This window comes from Anopheles funestus, chromosome 3RL, assembly GCF_943734845.2.
Source record: "Anopheles funestus chromosome 3RL, idAnoFuneDA-416_04, whole genome shotgun sequence".
Classification (NCBI taxonomy): Eukaryota; Metazoa; Arthropoda; class Insecta; order Diptera; family Culicidae; genus Anopheles; species Anopheles funestus.
Window position 1 is genome coordinate 30,471,990 of NC_064599.1, and position 17,665 is coordinate 30,489,654.

General features: G+C 38.9%; 1 long non-coding RNA gene across 3 annotated transcripts in view; it reads left to right on the forward strand.

Moving 5' to 3' along the window:
- The window catches only part of LOC125767932 (uncharacterized), a 160,349-nt gene extending 144,940 nt beyond the window's left edge, over nucleotides 1-15,409 (forward strand). For all 3 annotated transcript variants that reach the window (XR_007418835.1, XR_007418837.1, XR_007418836.1), the window contains 3 exons: nucleotides 4,080-4,105; nucleotides 14,120-14,150; nucleotides 14,270-15,409. This is a non-coding gene — a long non-coding RNA (uncharacterized LOC125767932). The remainder of the gene's footprint in view (nucleotides 1-4,079; nucleotides 4,106-14,119; nucleotides 14,151-14,269) is intronic.
- Nucleotides 15,410-17,665: the final 2,256 nt, after the last annotated feature.

A 17,665-nucleotide genomic window follows, 5' to 3' on the forward strand; every position in this document is an offset into this window, starting at 1 on the left:
TTAGATTCGATTGCAGGATGATTACGGGATTACGGGTGATTCCCTCATTTGCTGCACTGTTTGTGGTGTAATATAAATGCAAATTGGCACCCATGCATGAAGATCGCCCCAAACACACGGCGCAGAGAGAGCATGAATATTCCACATATCAGAGAAACTGAAGGCATAAAGTATGATACTTCTGACGTGATGATACTTCTTCAGCATAAGTTTTGCCATCGCACCACCGTGTTCGCTTTCAAGCGAAGGGAAAAGAGCAATAGGAATAAAGACGTTTATGAAAGACCAGATCACTAAACATTATCCACGGCCCAGTACAGGCAAATACGCTTCAGAACCCAAAAGCTAAAAGAGTGATAATAATAGCAAAAATAATTCAGTCAAACAGATACGACACCACAACATTGCAAGTGACAGGCTCGAAACAAAACAAAAAACCAAGACAAAAAGCATAACATACACAGAGCACGACGTAGCATTTGCCAACCTCAAGCATTAAGGGAACGTTTAGTGTAGCGACGGTGCTCGGCGACGTGCGATGATGAAGCGAAAAAATCCTATTATTGAAGATAATCTCCAATGCTTTCCCACTCTGTGCTCTCCGCTTCGAACCTCTTGTCCTGGTGAACAGCACAAGGACATCGTCTTAAGGATGCGTTTAGTTTGTATTTTTTTTCATCCTTCGCTCGGCTACCTTGGTTAAAAGGAACCGAATTATTTTGCGAAGAATTTTCCACCCCTGCGAAAAACAGGGAAAAGGTAAGCAATGTGAACCGGCAACGAGACAAAATGCAAGACTGAAATTAATCCTATCAAATAATCGACCAGATGACAATGTCCTTGGGTTTTCATTCTGATGCTGCGAGTGGTTTCTCTTCTGTTTTTTTTTTCTATTTGCCCTCTTCCTAAAGGATAAAACCACCCGCATAACATGGCAGCCAAGGCGAGAAAGTAAAATTCAAATTTGCATAAATTCCACCATGACACCACCGGGTAACACGGGCCAACCATTTTCGTGCCGTGCCAGACACAGTGGGTCGCTCTTCTTGGGTGGTTTGTGTGGGTGTGCTTTTGTTTTTTTTTTATTCTCCCGCTCTCGATTCCTCCTTCATTTTATCTCCATCATCCGCTTCCTCCCCACGATGCGTTGCTTCTTTCGCAATTTGTTTTCCCATTTTGTTGACGTGCTGCTTGATCCTGGGGCCGAAACATGAAAGGCCATAACCGAGCACATGCAAAAAAAAACAGAGGGCAGGACAACATCGGATAGGGATCTGTTTTTCTTAGATTCAAAATTGAATTAAAGCAAGTCACCTAGAAACCGGTAAAGCAGCTGGCCGGGGGTTTTCTTAACGGTCGCGCGTTTTGACTATTTATATGGTTGGGACACCAGGAACAAGGCAAAGAACATCGAGCCTTCGTCTTCGTGGCGGCAACGAATTAGAGGCTCATCCGTTGGGTGATTTTCGTAGATGGAAATTCTTCCTCTAAATTGAACTTGAATTCAATTAAACTGTCACTGGCCGATGCTAGTTTGGGGTGGGTGGATGCGTGGAACTGTTCCTTCCTTGTTTTTTTGTTTGTTTCAAAGAAATCGCACAAGGGAAGATAATGCAGAAGGAAGCGAAACTACAGTTTAACAAGTAAAGTAACTATTTTGAGATAATAAAATACAATGGATGTGTTGCTATCGGTTTATCAAACCGAAGAGGTAAAAAGATACAGATTTTCAAAAGATCATTTAATAAATATTTGAGGATCGGTACCTTCTCATGGGGAACGTCTACTTAACTATGGAAGGCATCTGATGGCCGTCATCTGAGCTGTAACCTGGGTAGCAGAAACCTCGGTAGCAGAAATGAGCAACCTCAGCTGTTCTGGTTTTTGGTAACAGATAACAGATGCAATCAGAACGAAACAACAGCAGCATAGAGTCATCGCCGAGCTCACCCTGGATAAGGTGTATTTCTTTGTCAAAAGAAATAAATGTCCCTCAGGCCGTCCTAATGAAAATAAAAAAATACTTAACAACTTCGTGTTGGCCATATGTAAGAGCATCAGTACTATTCAAAATGTTGGAAAATCAAATCTTTAAAGCATATGTGAGCATTCGAACAATGAAATACTGATATTTGGAATATATAAAAAGATGGCGATTATGCCTTCAGAATGACCTCGAAAGTGAGATATTTGAAAGACTCCTGCAGCACATCAAGTTCTCAAAACAGTTGTAGACTTATTTTATATTTAATCTTATCTACATTATTTTCTTTTATATTTAACCTAGCTTGACAGATGGACAGACATGATTTGCTGATGATGATTTGCATCAGAAAAGATGTGAAAGAAAGATTTAAATCTACATTAAAATTCATACAACAAAAGCCATCATAAGCAGACCATCGAAATCACGACATAATTAAGGTATTTCAATATATGTATATCCAACGCATTTCCGTCACTTGCGGTTCCAGCTCAGCATCTTCATTATTTTAAATCTCAGAGAGGAACTTATCAGATTGTAGATGTCTCCTAAATTGAAGTCCTTTCAGTTGTATCTTTACCTTCTCACGTATGTTCTTCTACTAATGAAGTTCCAAGTTAATTACTTAAAATTGATTTTCGTACATAAGTTTGCCATGGTTCTTCCTTTGCAACAAGCTACATATTTTCTGTTCATCAACATAATAACTTGTCAATGATTAGCTTCTTCTTCCATATATGATCCCAAACCGCCCATTACTAATTATTCCATCGTTCACTTGTTAGCCTGTGTCATCTGACACCATCATATTGAGTACATCCCAATCTGACCTCCACTTTAAAAAAAAACACAGAAAAAACGTATGGAAAATATGAGTAATGGCGTCAGAAGACCACAAAACACAAAACAGAAAAATGACTACCAAAAAAAAACTTCCCTACCGATCCTTCACCATGTATGATGGCAATAGTGAAATAAGAGCGAGCGGGAAAAAAAGTGAACGCTCTCAAAAAGAAACGACATATGATTGATGAAATCTTCCGACTGTCGCTGACAGTTATGAAATATATACACGTTCGGTATAGCGCGGTGTGGCGCCGAGGGCGCGATGTTCAACATGAATGATGGCTGTACGACATGGTCACTTATTTGTCGCCCAGTAGGGAGGATTAACGCTCTTTCGAAACGACTTTCACGGTTACCATTAGACGGAAAAAGAGGAAGAACAAAAAATATTATGTGAAAAATAAAGTTTAACCGCAACAAATTCCCCAAAGATGGATGGTTTTATGCTTGTTAGGAATGGTTTTGTTTTTATTTTTTCTCTCTCACAAAAATCTACCACCACAAACCATAGTACCGAAGGACTGTAACTCTAATTACCGATGGTGATCATTTGATAGCGGTAAGCAAAAACCGCAAAATATTTAATCACCCCAAAAACGGCTGACCAATTGGGTCCAACAAACGATCTCCGAACGGCTTCATCCAGTGGGTTAAATGATGGAGTTAAACGTTTTATGACTTCGACCATTGCTAGGTCGCCCTCGAGCAAAAGGGTTCTGAAAAGATTTTTGGCCACGTGCTTCAACGAGCGTTCTACCGAACGGTGGTTCGAACATTCGCTGTGGGTTTCGTAATGTTAATATTACACCATTTATACTTGTGAGCTCTAACAACAAGTGTGGAGAACCGTCCTTTACAGGCGGAAAGCCTTTCTACCACCACTTGTAGCGGTATATCGTTGTAAATCGGGTTTGGTTGCGGTTACCATTTAGGGGTGTGTGGTTTTTCCTGACCCCTAGGGAAACTAGCAAAACCGATAAAGAGATAAAGTGTTATTGGGGTTTTTTTTGGGATCGTAATGAAAATGGTTTCCCGCAGCAATCAACAATAAGTGGTACAAAAACATGTGTTTTTCATGGTTATAATTTTTTGCTCATTTTTCAGTGGCAGAGGATTAAAACATTTTGCAATGAGAATGAGTTATTTATTTTTATTATTTATTAAACAATCTCCTAATGATAAAAATATGCTTTAAACTCGTTTAAAGTTACATTCTAACATTTCTATATTTGCTTTTTTCTCCATACAGGCAATCCAAAAAGGGCAATCAAAAAGGTAAATAGCTCTAATTAACGCATGATACACACTGGCAATAACGTATAAATTACTCTTTAATATCCCGGTTGTTCATCAACAAGCAATACAGCGTGACAAATGATTCTTCTGCTAAGTGCAAAATTTACTACCATTTGCTCTACTCTCATCGATGATAAACGTCCTATTCTTCCGGCACTGTAACACCCCAAAAACATCTTCCTTTCTAAACAAAGCCCCCTTTCCAAAGCAGCCACATTCAAGTTGTTTGCAGTATATTTAAGATGGTAGGATTTTCCGGCCCATCATCATCTTAACGCAAAATTTTTCGCACATCTTTCTTTCTCTCACTCTCTTTCTTTGTCTCCCTAAGCAAAACTAACACACACGTACGTTCCTCTAGGCACGCATGGATACACATCCGTATCCGGCCCGTCACCATCCCGAGTGCCCGCAAAGCCTGCAAATAATTTCTTTATTTTTATTCGCTAGAACATATTCATTGCGTTATAAATACCAATTTACGCTAAATAAATATTTCGCTTTATTGCCCTTCGAGAGCTGGCAACACCAGCTCTCGTGCGACTTGCAGACGGTTTCAGCGACCTTTTCCGAGTGCTGTTGTGCTATTTGTGCTTCGCATATACGGCTCACACACTGTACCCCGAAAAGGATGCCAACCCGAAAGAGGCGCGAAACCTTTAAAGACGTGCATCGTTATTCCCACGTGCCCATCTGTTCGGGGTCTATCATTCCGTACCGGGAGGGACAGATGACGGAAAAGAAAGTCATCCCTGTCGGTGGTACTCTTACGGTTGCTGTCCTATTCCTACCCCAAAAACCGTATTTAAAGACATATTTGTGATTGGTGATAGGGGTGGCTGCTGGTGTACGGGAAGAATGGCACGTGAAAAGACATTTGCCCGTGGGGTGGCATTTAAGGAATATGCCACAACCGGTTTAAGGTGAGATGTGAAGCGAATCAAGCGTGCATTCCTTCGATCACGTACCTTAACAATAGTGTATTAAATATATTGAGATGTGTTCATAAACATTTGAAATTTCAATTTTCATTCAATGCTAATTAAAAGGAATGAAATTTATAAATATTGAATATATTCTTTTCGTTTAGATAAATTAACAATAAATTCGTTGTCGCTGTTTGTCACTTTAATATAATGACGTCACAATAATCTAATTCAAAACATTTTATAAATCAAGCAAAATCATTTTTTGTCGTCATCATTCAAACATTTCTTTAATTTAAGGATTTTTATTCACTTAAGAGAATAATGCAGTCACACAGAGTAATCGTACAAATCGATTATTGAATTTTGCAATAAAATTGTTTAAGGATTTCTTGCTATTTGTTAAATTTATTTAATATTGATTAACGCTTTGATTGAGTGATTTTTGTTTTTTGCTTCTTAAAAACGGCCAGGCCGTATCAAGACTTATTTTACCATATAGCAGGATAGTCAGTCCTTACTAAGACTGTCGGCAAGACTGTCGAGATGAGATTTGATAACCGGTCCTGAGTCTATGAGTGAATAATTGAAATGAATAAGTATTACTAACTTGTTAATTTAAATTTTTGGTTTTTCTTTTTCAAATTTTTAATGAAAATTAAATCGGTTAAGGTTGTCAACAATATTGTTGAATAATAAATAAAATAATCTACTAAGGGGGGATGAATTATAATTCATTGTAATAAACAAATTCAACAAACATAATTTTAGAAACCATTCCAAAACTGGTTGCAAATTCCGTAAACGATATGTACTATTGTTGTGTACGGATGTTACACAGTCAAAACCATTATATTTTCATATCATTTTGCATTTCAAACCGTTCATCTCATAATTTATAAATGCAAATATTGAATTATCAGTTTTAATATTTTACTGATAGTAGAAAATAGCAACAGCGGTCATATCTAAATTATTCAAAAAACGCCCTGGAATTCTGATCCTTTTACCGTAATGCCGTAATATTTTCTATCAAACCCAATGCCAAATTATTACACGGAAAATCCCTTCACGTTGGCAGGATACAATACAGGGGAAACAAATACATCATTCTCGTAACATGTTGATAGATATGCAAAGCTGATTCTACACGCACCGGCTGTTAGTTAATCTGTGAACCTAAACACTACAATTGACTTTCGCTGCACGATTGCACACACTGCCCGGTATGTACTGTCATTCGCGTTTGTGCCCACAGCCGTTAGTGATTTATAGATAATTATGAATGTTGCTTTATTTATTGTGCGAATCAGCTTAAATATCATGTGTGCGTGTGGTTGGGATTTTTCATTTTTGCATCTGATGAGGTCAGGATTTTTCATCCCACTTCCTTCTCACTCACAGCGGATCCGCCGATTCGCATGATGCGATTTTCCCCGACACAGAGACACACATTTGGCCACATAAACCCCCCAACACATACGTGCACAATCGTATAGAGTAATTCGAGCATGAAATTATTATATTTCTCTAACAACAACAACACTTCCTCCGGTTTAATTCTCTTCCACTTGCTCACTTATTTGCCACCGGATCCAACTACCGGCCGGTTCGTCGATAATTTTAATGATTTATGGATTAATTTAATTTTGCCTACAACGGAATCACTCACTGCCACGGCAAGGCACTTGCCGTGAATGATGGACGATGGGAGGGTAAAATAAAAAACCACCCTCACCCACCCACACACACTGCAAATTGAATCGCATTGCCACGCAATCAGAGCGCATCAGGCATCGGGCATGGAAATGAATTCCGTTCCTCCGGTGTGGTTCGTGTGCTGAAAGCATGTCAACAAGCGCGGCCTTTTTTGCCAACCATCGATTCCAACCGTCACACCATTTCGATAGAGCTACCACGTGTCCCGTTTGGTTTTTTTTTCTCTCCCCCCGGATGAATCCAGGTGAATCGTAAAAATCTCCACTATGTCATATATTTTCATCCGATCAGCCGATTGTGGGACCATTTTTACATTAATTTATGAAATGATGAATAATTTATTCTACCAACCGTGGTGCTTTCGGTGTGGGGATGATTGTGTGTTGGTGTAAATTCATTACTAGTGGAATTTTCAACAGGACTAAATAGTTGTTGATGATATGTCATATAGTCCTTTCAACTTTAGACTACTTTAATAATATTGAAAACTTCTAAACAACACAAAACAAAAGTTAATTCTTAAATTATACGGTCTATAATTTATTTTCTCTCTAAATATTGAAAAGTAAAGTTTTCTGCTTTATATTCTTCATTTCGTCTGTGATGATTTTTTTCCTAAATAATTGCTTTATTCAATATTTTTATTCATTATTTTGGTTATTTTGACACTTCTTGCAAACTCTTTTCACACAATTTTTCCACAAGTTACTTCCTCTTTTATGGTCTTTTAGCTCATAGCTGTTATATAACGACTTACTAATTTTTATATTGTTACGTTGCCGAATATTGATTACCAAGCTAATAACATTATAAAATTAAAAATTTAATAAAATAACAAAAATATATGATAATGTTATGTTTCATTAACAGAGCTCTCATTAGTACACATACTTCTTCTAATTTAACATTTACAATAATCTAAACCCTAATCATTCCGAGACTTTTTAAAAAATTAATAACCTGATCCATTCATTAAATCATTTAAAATTAATTCCCTTATGGATTGGATTGGAATAACGTTCATCAATCATCCGCATGCGGAATGCACTGCAAATCCACCGTACACTCTGTGCCATTGACCCGCATTAGGTTGACAAATTCCTTTAATTTCGTTAGTTTTTCAACTCTTGCCGGTTTATGTGGTTGGCCCGTTTGACGAGTCGCTAATGAGAAAACTTTTAATTAGCTGATTAATATTTAAGAAGAAAAAAATACGCCCGGAATAGCACATTTTTCCACACCATTATCGACTGCTGAGCGTTTAGGTGTGTGTGTGTGCTCTAGGTGATGCAATTGATTGGGGCATTTTTGGGGAGTCAAATTAATGGGATGAGAAAAGTGGTTTAAAATTTTAACAAATTTATTTCAAAAATTTGGAATATTCTTTAACTTTTATATTTTCTATTGCTTAAGATATTCTCTATAATTTAAATAAACCTTCTATTATTACCTCTAAATTTCTTGTATTTTTTTATTATTAGCAGCATACCGAATCGCAGATTAGCATATTTTTAGTAGGTCATTAGAGCTCACTCTCAACATTGCTTCCCATTAAAATCCCTATACTTCTAATAGCATTCCACGGTCATTAGGGCGCAACAATGTTAGCGTGTACGGTTGATCACTGTCCCATTGCTAACATTTCTGAGCAAACAACTCGAGTTCACTTTTAATTAAGTGCCACCATTGGATGATGAGTTCCCTTTTTCCCTCATCCGTCCTAACGAACTGCTCAGTTTAGTTTACAGTCAACACGTCCGGATTTACATCCTCCCAATCTGTACTAAAACTATCTTCACTATTGTTGTACGACCTTTTCCACTCCCCATTTTCTATTGCCGACAGCTGTTACGAACCCTGTCCGTGTTAGTGACTTGGCTAGTGGCACCTGCGTGAAAGGACCATCTCGTGACGACACTATCGGTTAATGTTGGCGCCTTCAAAAAACTGCATTAACCCTTCCATCGTCGAACGGAGGGGGGGATGGAACCGATTGTTTATCGTTTTAGGTTAGCTACTCATCCGCTTTGTTTCTCAACGCTTCAAACCAGAAACTAAATCTAAATCAACGTCCATTTGCTAATTAATCACACCGAAATGAAATATCTACATGTCACAGTGACAGGGTGGCCACAAAACGACCAATCTCGAAAGCAAACAATACGCAAAAAAAAACCCGCATAGACGTAAAGGAAAACAAATAAACCATCTGTAGGGAAAATACATAAAAAACGTATGATATTTCCCATAACCACGACACGCTTACTGCGCGAGTAAAGAGCGAAATCCCAATCATCGTTACAAAAAAGGGTGGCAAACTATTTTTAAAGTTATAGGGTACTTATTTTTAGATTGGTTTTTAATTTAATTACCCTCGCCCAGTAGCAGTCGTATGATAGTCGCGAGTAAAGTACTGGTAGAATGCGATCATCACCATCAGCGTGTTTTATGTGCAGCGGTCTGTAATCAGTTGTCGGTGCCCACAGAGGGATTTAATCTTAACCTCAAACCCAGCAACACGACCGTCGCATGGGTGCGGGAAATGTTAACCCATTACTCTGCCACAAACAGGGTGAAAAATATGCTTTCCTACACTACCAAACATCCATGTACATTTTTCAGCCATTGCAACCATTTTCAGCAAACAACCAAACGATCACGAGCTGGTTAACAACGAGCCGCGAATTGGTACGTTTCAGCACCGAAATGGGTACTTTCGACCATGCTTCTAGCACTTGCATTTCGATTGGAAAATTCGAACACATGTTCGGCTTCCGTGTGGCCAGTACCGATTTATCTTTGGTTCCATAAATTGTTAGATTTGCACCATTTTCCTTTCGCTGCTCGTTACAACGAGTGGATGTCGTTTCTTTTTTTTTGCTATGGAAAGAAAATACACCAAAACGTAACGAGAGCGTTTTTGTGTGTTTCGATAAACTTTTGTATAGTGATCGAATTTGCTTGTGACCATTGGTCTTGGGCACCATAAACAATGTTTACTGATAATTTCTTACAACAGCTTTCCTAAGCTGTTTTCTAGTCACAAATCTTTCTTCCTAGAAGGTGAGGGTTTTTTTTATTTTAAATTATCTGTCTTTAATAAGAAAAAAATATGGGGCGGCAAGGTGGTGCATGTGATAAACGGCGCCCGTCCACACGGCAGGACCGGGTCCAAATCCCATCCGAACCGTCCCCCCGTAGCATGGACTGACTATCCTGCTACGTGGTAAAATAAGTCTTGATACGGCCAGGCCGTTCTAACCGAGCAAAAAAATAAAAATAACAAAAAAATAATATATCAATAAAGCCAGGCCGTTCTGCCTGAATAAAAAACAGAAAAAATAATATGAAAAACAAACAAACAAACAAAACAAAAAAACTTGATGAAAAATATAACAAACATTGTCTGATTTAAAAATAAATAAGATGAACTATAAATAATAAATAAGAAGAATAAAATAAGATGAACAACAAACAAACAAAGCAAAGAAACTTGAAAAGAAATATAATAAATACTTTAAAATGCATATTTTTTTATTTTTTTGAATAAATTGTCTAAAAATTCTAGATAAATAATTCAAAATACATAAATTTTGATGTTTATAACTTTCATTGCCATTCTAAATTGTCACGGATCGGTATCCTAGATGCTCAATTCACCGAGTTATAATTTATTGCAATGTTTTGCGATGAAAAGATATGCTAATAAACTTCTCATTCTCAATTACATAACAAAAAACGGGGGTAGAAAGATGATTCCAAAAATAAAAAAACCAACAAAATCAAGCCGGTTAATTTGCAGAACCAACCAACTGCCACATTGATTAAACAGATCAGGGGAAAACTTTTACCCGCGAAAGTTTGATCGAAACCCACTGCCACACACTATCTTGATGTCATCCAAGGTTTTTTTTTCTTTTATCGGCAATGATTTGTCATTCCACCCATTTGTCATTAGCTCCCATCCGGGGCTACGGGGTGGAGAGAGGGGTGAAAACGTACAAAAATAACTAAAAACCAAACTCGTGACAAAAATGCTGTAGAAATAAAAATTATTATGCAAATGGTTTTGCGGATAGAAGGAGAAAAAAAACACGGACAAGTTATCCAGTTTCGGGGGTTTTTTCGGAGGCATAATTTAATTACCACCAGTCATGCATTCAAAGTTTGGTACGACCATCAAACAACGAATTTTGTTTTTGCTTGTTTGCTACCAAAACGGAAGAAACGAACAAGTTAAGGGAATGGAGTAAAGATACTGCGACATGCAGGAACATGGTAACATTTTCATTATAAAATATTTTCCATTTTATCGTCCAAACGATGGACGAATTTCATCGCGCCCGAGAAATGATCGTACCGCAACGTAAGGACGCTTTATCCTTATCGTAAGAAAAGCTATGTGAAACTATCCACCAGAAGATGGTAGCAATGATTGGCGAAGGGATAAATGTTTTTCGAACATTGGAACTTTCTCTCTACGGAAAATGGATTTACACTTCCCACTCTGGGACAACTGAAACCGACCGAAACATATTTTCCATCACTTTTTTTTATTAGTTTAAAATCTAATATGATATCCATCCTAAACGGTGAGCCGGTAAGCTTCTAGTACGAGAAAGTTTTAACATTTTAGTACACTTATCATTCATTTTTGCCCCTAACATCCGTTAGTTGCACTCTTTGCCACCGAAAAACGGTTGCCCATTTTACCATGGATATCTAATGGTTCAACAGTACCCTGTATCAATTACAGTTGTTTTATGGATGTTGTTTTGCGATAGTATCGCTTTCCATCCACTCTATTCATTTTACTGGCATAAAATGAAATGCTTTCCATCGCTTTGCTGCTGCCTAAGAGCTAAACGAACAGCTAAATGCTTTTTTTCTTTCCCCCATTTTACCGTTTTCCCAATGCACTTTCCAACCCTTTTGCTGGGGCATATTATAAGTTTATTATTATCGTAATATTGGTAATCTTAATCAGGGTACCATGAAGTCTTGCTTCGCCTGGTATGCGAGCGCGGCGAATGGAACACTGGACTGAGTGTTCGCGCTGTAAAATGGTTAACGGACATGTTTTACAAAGTTCGTACCTCCGGCAGGAGGGTTACACGAACAACTAGTAGCGAACTTGTTTCACTACCAACCTTAGCCCTTACAGCACCGACCGGCAAGTGATTTGGAAAAGTTTGCACCAAACAAGACCCACCACCGAAGGTCCTTTCTCGTAGCGCTACGGTTAAGTTTTGCTGGCCGTTTCGGTGGATTTCGGCGTGGGTAGTGAAACATCAAGCCCCGACATGGAGCTTTTCCTAACCCTCCCGGAATCACACTGATTGATGGCCAAGTTCCGGTATGCTTTTTGAACTTCCTCCCAACATCCTCAGCCGGAGACGATTATTTATAAATTCGCACAACTATTGCACTCTGGCATTTCGGAAGGTAACTCCCTTAATAAGGCGAACCTTGTACGGTAACTCCAGAATTGGAGTAAATAATGTTTTGCAGTCACGATTAAAACTCCATTATGCAGCCTATCTGTTAATTGATGGTGAAACTAGTTTATCACAATTGCTGGAATAGTTAGTGTCGATAGGAAAAGTTTAACCATCACTGTGACAGTGATTTCCTGGAGTTCCTACTCAACTCCACTGTTGTGTACCATGATGTGTTGAGTAGTTCGATGTTTGCTTCCGGGTTTTAAATTTATGTTATATCGAAAATAAAATCATAAAGGACGAAAAATTGTTAAAAACTTCCTCTCAACCAGTAGCGAGCGTTCGTTCGGTTTAATCAAGTCCAATCAACTCCTCCACACTGCCGGGTGGCGTAACGTACAGCGAAGTTTTGCCGACCATTGTCACCACCACGTTGCATCTTCAACAGACATTCTCCATTAGAATTAGGTCCGGTGTTGATGAAGATAAATTACAGTCAAGCAGGCAGCTCCCAGTGCGAGATCTCGCATCTCCTTTGCGACGATTCGGCAAACCATGAACTTGACGTCTCAGCGGGATATCTTCGCATCTCACCCGAGCAAACACGCAACCGACCGATGGGCCTGTATCTCTAGTTGCTTTTTTATGTTTTTAAATAAAGATTAAATTTTTCTTTTCCTTGCACGGCGGCGCCGTGCTTGATCTTCACTGCGGGACATCTTTTCAAACACGCGCACTTCGCATTAGAGACGAAGCATGATGAGACGGAAGAATCATTGGGTGGCGTACACGATATGCTATAATCTTCCAGCCCACGGCTGGTATAAAAGCAAAACCGTTGTGTTGATGTTCAGATGACGCTTAGCTTTAGAGCGGATGGATTAGACTAGCCTTCCGCAGGAGCTTAACGTCACTGATTTACCGCAAGCTAGGAATCCTGGACATGGATCCGCTCACCGGATCCACTCTCCCTCGTTCCTACGCCCAGTCCCTAATCCACTTTCAATTTGTCCGCATTTGACAAGTCCTGGCCGCAGATTTCTTTTCCTACTGTCAACCCGCTTCGCTTACCGATGATGTGACATGGTATGATGGCGTCCCATCCAGGGTGCGTTCTGTTGTCAGTTGTTCTACCTCACTACGCGAACTTAAATGTCCTTCGTCATTCCGGTGCCATTAGCGTGGGGTGAGAGGGGAGATAAAATTTTCCATTAAATCCCATCATTGTCGTGGTCATGCCATCAAACCTAATAGACCGGCGAGCATACATCAGAAACATTGACAGAATGATGATACTGATTTATGTTATGAGTTTGTTTTTTTTCTCTTTAAAATATGCATTACTGCTTAAATATTTATTTAATTCAGGGACCTAACTTAATAACACAAAAAACTGTCTTTTTAAAAGAATAAGTTTTTTAAATAATTTAGGAAAATCTTCCCATTTATAGTAGCGAACTCACAAACAAAAACCCAACTCCAAAAAATTGCTTAAGTACAAATTCATTCCTAACGCTGTCCAACCATTTAATTTACTACCCACCCAACCAAACTGCTAACCAAAGCTCACTTAATAATGGCTGCCATGAGTCTGCAGGAAATCACAAAGCAAATCGCAACAGCCCTGCCAGCTTCTTAATATTCTCACGTACTCCGATTCCCTTGCATCGGATTGACTTCCTGCAGGAATTCTTTCGAAGGCCAATCGTCGAATACAACTGTGAATGGGTCGATTTAAGGGGCTCCTGGTTGGAGCGTGATTTGTAGCCGGTACCATTTCCGGCACCGCCAGAACGCTGCAATCCTTTTCCGTTCGACCGATATTCCTGAGCCAACCTTCCTAGCGCCACGAACTAATTTATTCTATCATACCTGCTTAACATCAACTTCTTTTCTTTCTTTTTTAGCTTCCTTCCTTGAGGATCTGCTTTTCGAAAGGTAAGTATCCGGGAGTTTGAATTCAAACGAGGAACCCTCTTGATGGACTCCTTCCCGTCTTTAATTATTGTTGCTTTGGTGAAGGTACACTAAAAACTTACATTTCCCGTGACTTTCAGTATGTCCTTCCCAGCGCGATTCGGTTAGCGGTCAGTATGAAGGTGATGCAATCCTCACAACATCCTCATTCCCATCCATTCCCATCTTCAGGACTTTTGCAGTGTACAGTACATTCCATTTTGCGGGACTTTATACATCGCCCCGGGACGTTATATTTGCAACTCGGTAGAGTCCGATTGACCGGAAACAGAGTTCCCCATGACATAGCGAGAATATGTTGCCACCGAACACGCAAGGAATAAGCATAATTTAACGTTAGTTTCGAGCCTATAAATTACACCACAATGCTAGCGTTCGGGTTCGACTGTCCGTATTTGTTGGAACATCTTTTCCGGTTCCTCTTATTTAGCAACCGCCACATTTTTTAACTCGAGATGCATGATAATTTATGCAAAAAAAAAAAAGATTTCAGCAAATTATTCTCTACCTTCGAACGCGAAATCCTTTCCTTGCAAATGACGTTCGTAGCATTTCCTTTTAGGGCCCGACAGCTGACATTGTTTTTCGAGCATCCGTTAAGTATTGAAGCGCTCTTCTACTGTCCGTGGTGGGTACTATGATTGTTACCGTAACCCACGAATGTTGTCCGATTTGTTGGGCCCTTATTTATGGGTCGCTAAATCATGGTAACATCAAAAACAGAACTGCAACCAACATCGCCCGGTTGTTGGTGAATGGTATAGAATTGCAATCGTGGCTCGTCGGCGATACACAGTCACAGGCTAAGAAGCAAGAATGTAGCTAATTCCCACTCGATTTAGGTCGCATGTGTGGGAAATGTGCAATTCACTTGAAGCCTCTGGATACAGTTATGTACTAAATTTTGGATGCTTTTATTGTTGAACTTTCTTGGACTACACGTTGAGGAAAAATGGGAAAAAATGTATTTTGTAAATGGGCCAAATCTCATCTGGGGCAAGCCCCCATAGCAAGGGCTGACAATCTGGCTACCACGTAAAATAAGTTGTTAAGCCAAAAAGAGACATAGAGAGAGAGAATTTCGTGAAAAACAAACCGAGTATGCCCGGGATAAGGCAAAGTGCAAGGAGAAAATACCTTGTCAAAATTTTACATACTTCGGCCTTTAGAGGCTGATAATACGGCAAAATGCCGTAATCATTAAATATAAATAAAAAAATATATAAATAACAAATTATAATTATTTATGTTACAGCATATTTATGTTACAGAATAGCATAGCTTCTATTCTAGTTATATTATTACAAAACATTTCTTTTCTAGTTACAAAAACATTATTACTAGCATGGCTCAAAATCGATTTGTTCATATCGCGCCTAAATGTATGCAATTTCATGTAAATAATGGCTCAAGTTAATTATCCTTTCAAGCCATTTTAAAATCAGTTTTAAAAAGAATTTAACATGCTGTTTCAACATGTTTTAGAATCATAAACTGGGGAAAAGAAGTTAATTATCCTACTTTGAAATGTGTGCTACTTTTCTTTTGTGATTATTGTTTACAATTTTTTTGAAATACTTAATTACAATTTGTATCATTAACTTTCTCACGTTTATTTATGTTTGAGATAAATATTTTTAAAAATAATTCAGAGTGTTGCATTTCTTAAACATCTACTGTATCTATACGATAACACCTTTCGCAATTCGGAAAGAGGTTTATTGCTCAACGCTGCTAACAGAAATGTCCATTCCATAGCGCCATCATACCACCACGAGAAGCTATATTCTTCACCACTATCCACAGCAAATACACATACATATGTGAAGCGAAATAGTCAATCTTCCTTACCTTCTACCCACATCGTAACTCAGCCCGAACGTCCGCTAAGCTCACTGGTGACACCATAATTGCATCCATTTTCCAGCAACCCCTTAGTGACAACTCACCAGAGACTGCTCCATCACACTACTCGCTGCCTCATACCGATGGTAAAGTGTTGCAAGCGAAATATCTTACATTAGCGAGTTTATTCACCACAATCTGTCGCACCAGCGGAAGTGTTCCACGGTACCATACTCAACCCCCCAAAAAACCCCAAACCAAGCGGTCGAAATGACAAACGAATATGAGAATTGATTTCTTCACCAAATACCATCGCATGCCGTTGTAGTGGATTCCCTCTACACGATCGCGACTGGTACACCAAATGGATCAAGTAAATATAGCAGAAAATTGCATTATAATGCCTGTCACTTTCGATAAGAGCGTTCACGTTTTGCACTTGTCATAAACAATTGCAATGAAAATCAATTTCACACGGTAGTCCCGCCGGTGTGATGCATCTCCGTGTGCTATCGCACCGGAAGAACTCGGGCAGATGAGACTTTGGTCGCGTTTCATCGTGATATGCTTAAAGCTGGAAAAACAGAACACAGTACAAGGGAAAGGATTATTTGCTGTGAATCAAGAAGCAAATGCTGCACTGCGTTTTCATTTACTTCTACATTTCTTACATCGCATAAATTCTGTTCTTTGCTCAAGTCCTAGACTTTACTATTTCTAATGGTGGTTTATTAAACAAACTAGCTGTAATTTACAATTTTTGTCACATTAATTGCAAAACTTTCACTACACCCAACTCAGTATCGATTGTTTGCATTGAACGAACGAACAGTTTCGGGACCATTCTTCGTCCCAAAATGGAACTTCTATCTGCAGCTCCCAAAAACCAAAAACCATAAATACTTTGTTTCCTGATATTCAAATTGCATAATAAATTTCCCATGGAATGTTTTTGTTTTCGAAAGCAGTACGGGTTGCAGTTTGCCTTCTAGCCTGTGTACGGATGCTTCGTAGCCTCGACACCGGAAACCACTAACATCACTACAAAACAGTCACCCACAATCTCTGCCACCTGCTTAATCTTTAGCGGTGTGTCTTTGAAATTTGATGCGATCTTGTGCTACACCTTCCACGGTTGAGGTGCAGCTGCAGTGGCTGGAATGTTGATCCAGGCGTGCATCCGTATACCAGCGGAGTACAACTTTTCTTATAAAGACCACCCATCACACGGTGGGTTGATGGCGTTTAATGTGAGTTTTCCGTTTCATGCAAACTGTTGCTTCGTTCAATGCTAGTGGATGTGTATGCTGGGCGGTAGGATCACGTCCTGTTTGCGGAACATGATACTTGGCTTTTAAAGTGAAAAGTTTAGCGTGTTACCTGCGAAAATGTGTGGATTACTGTTGCTGCTGAAGCTTCAGATATTTTGAGTGAAAAGATTATTAAAAACTTTAGTGAATAAATTAGTTGAATCAGTAAAGTAAAAAAAACTTACTAAGACACAGGTAAGTAAAGGGATCTTTTTGACAAACTTTGACAATAAATGATTGCTCAACATAAGTCTTTTCTACGTGAAGGTTATTTCATCAATATTTAGAACTTATGTTGTTGTTTAAGGAAAACTATATAAC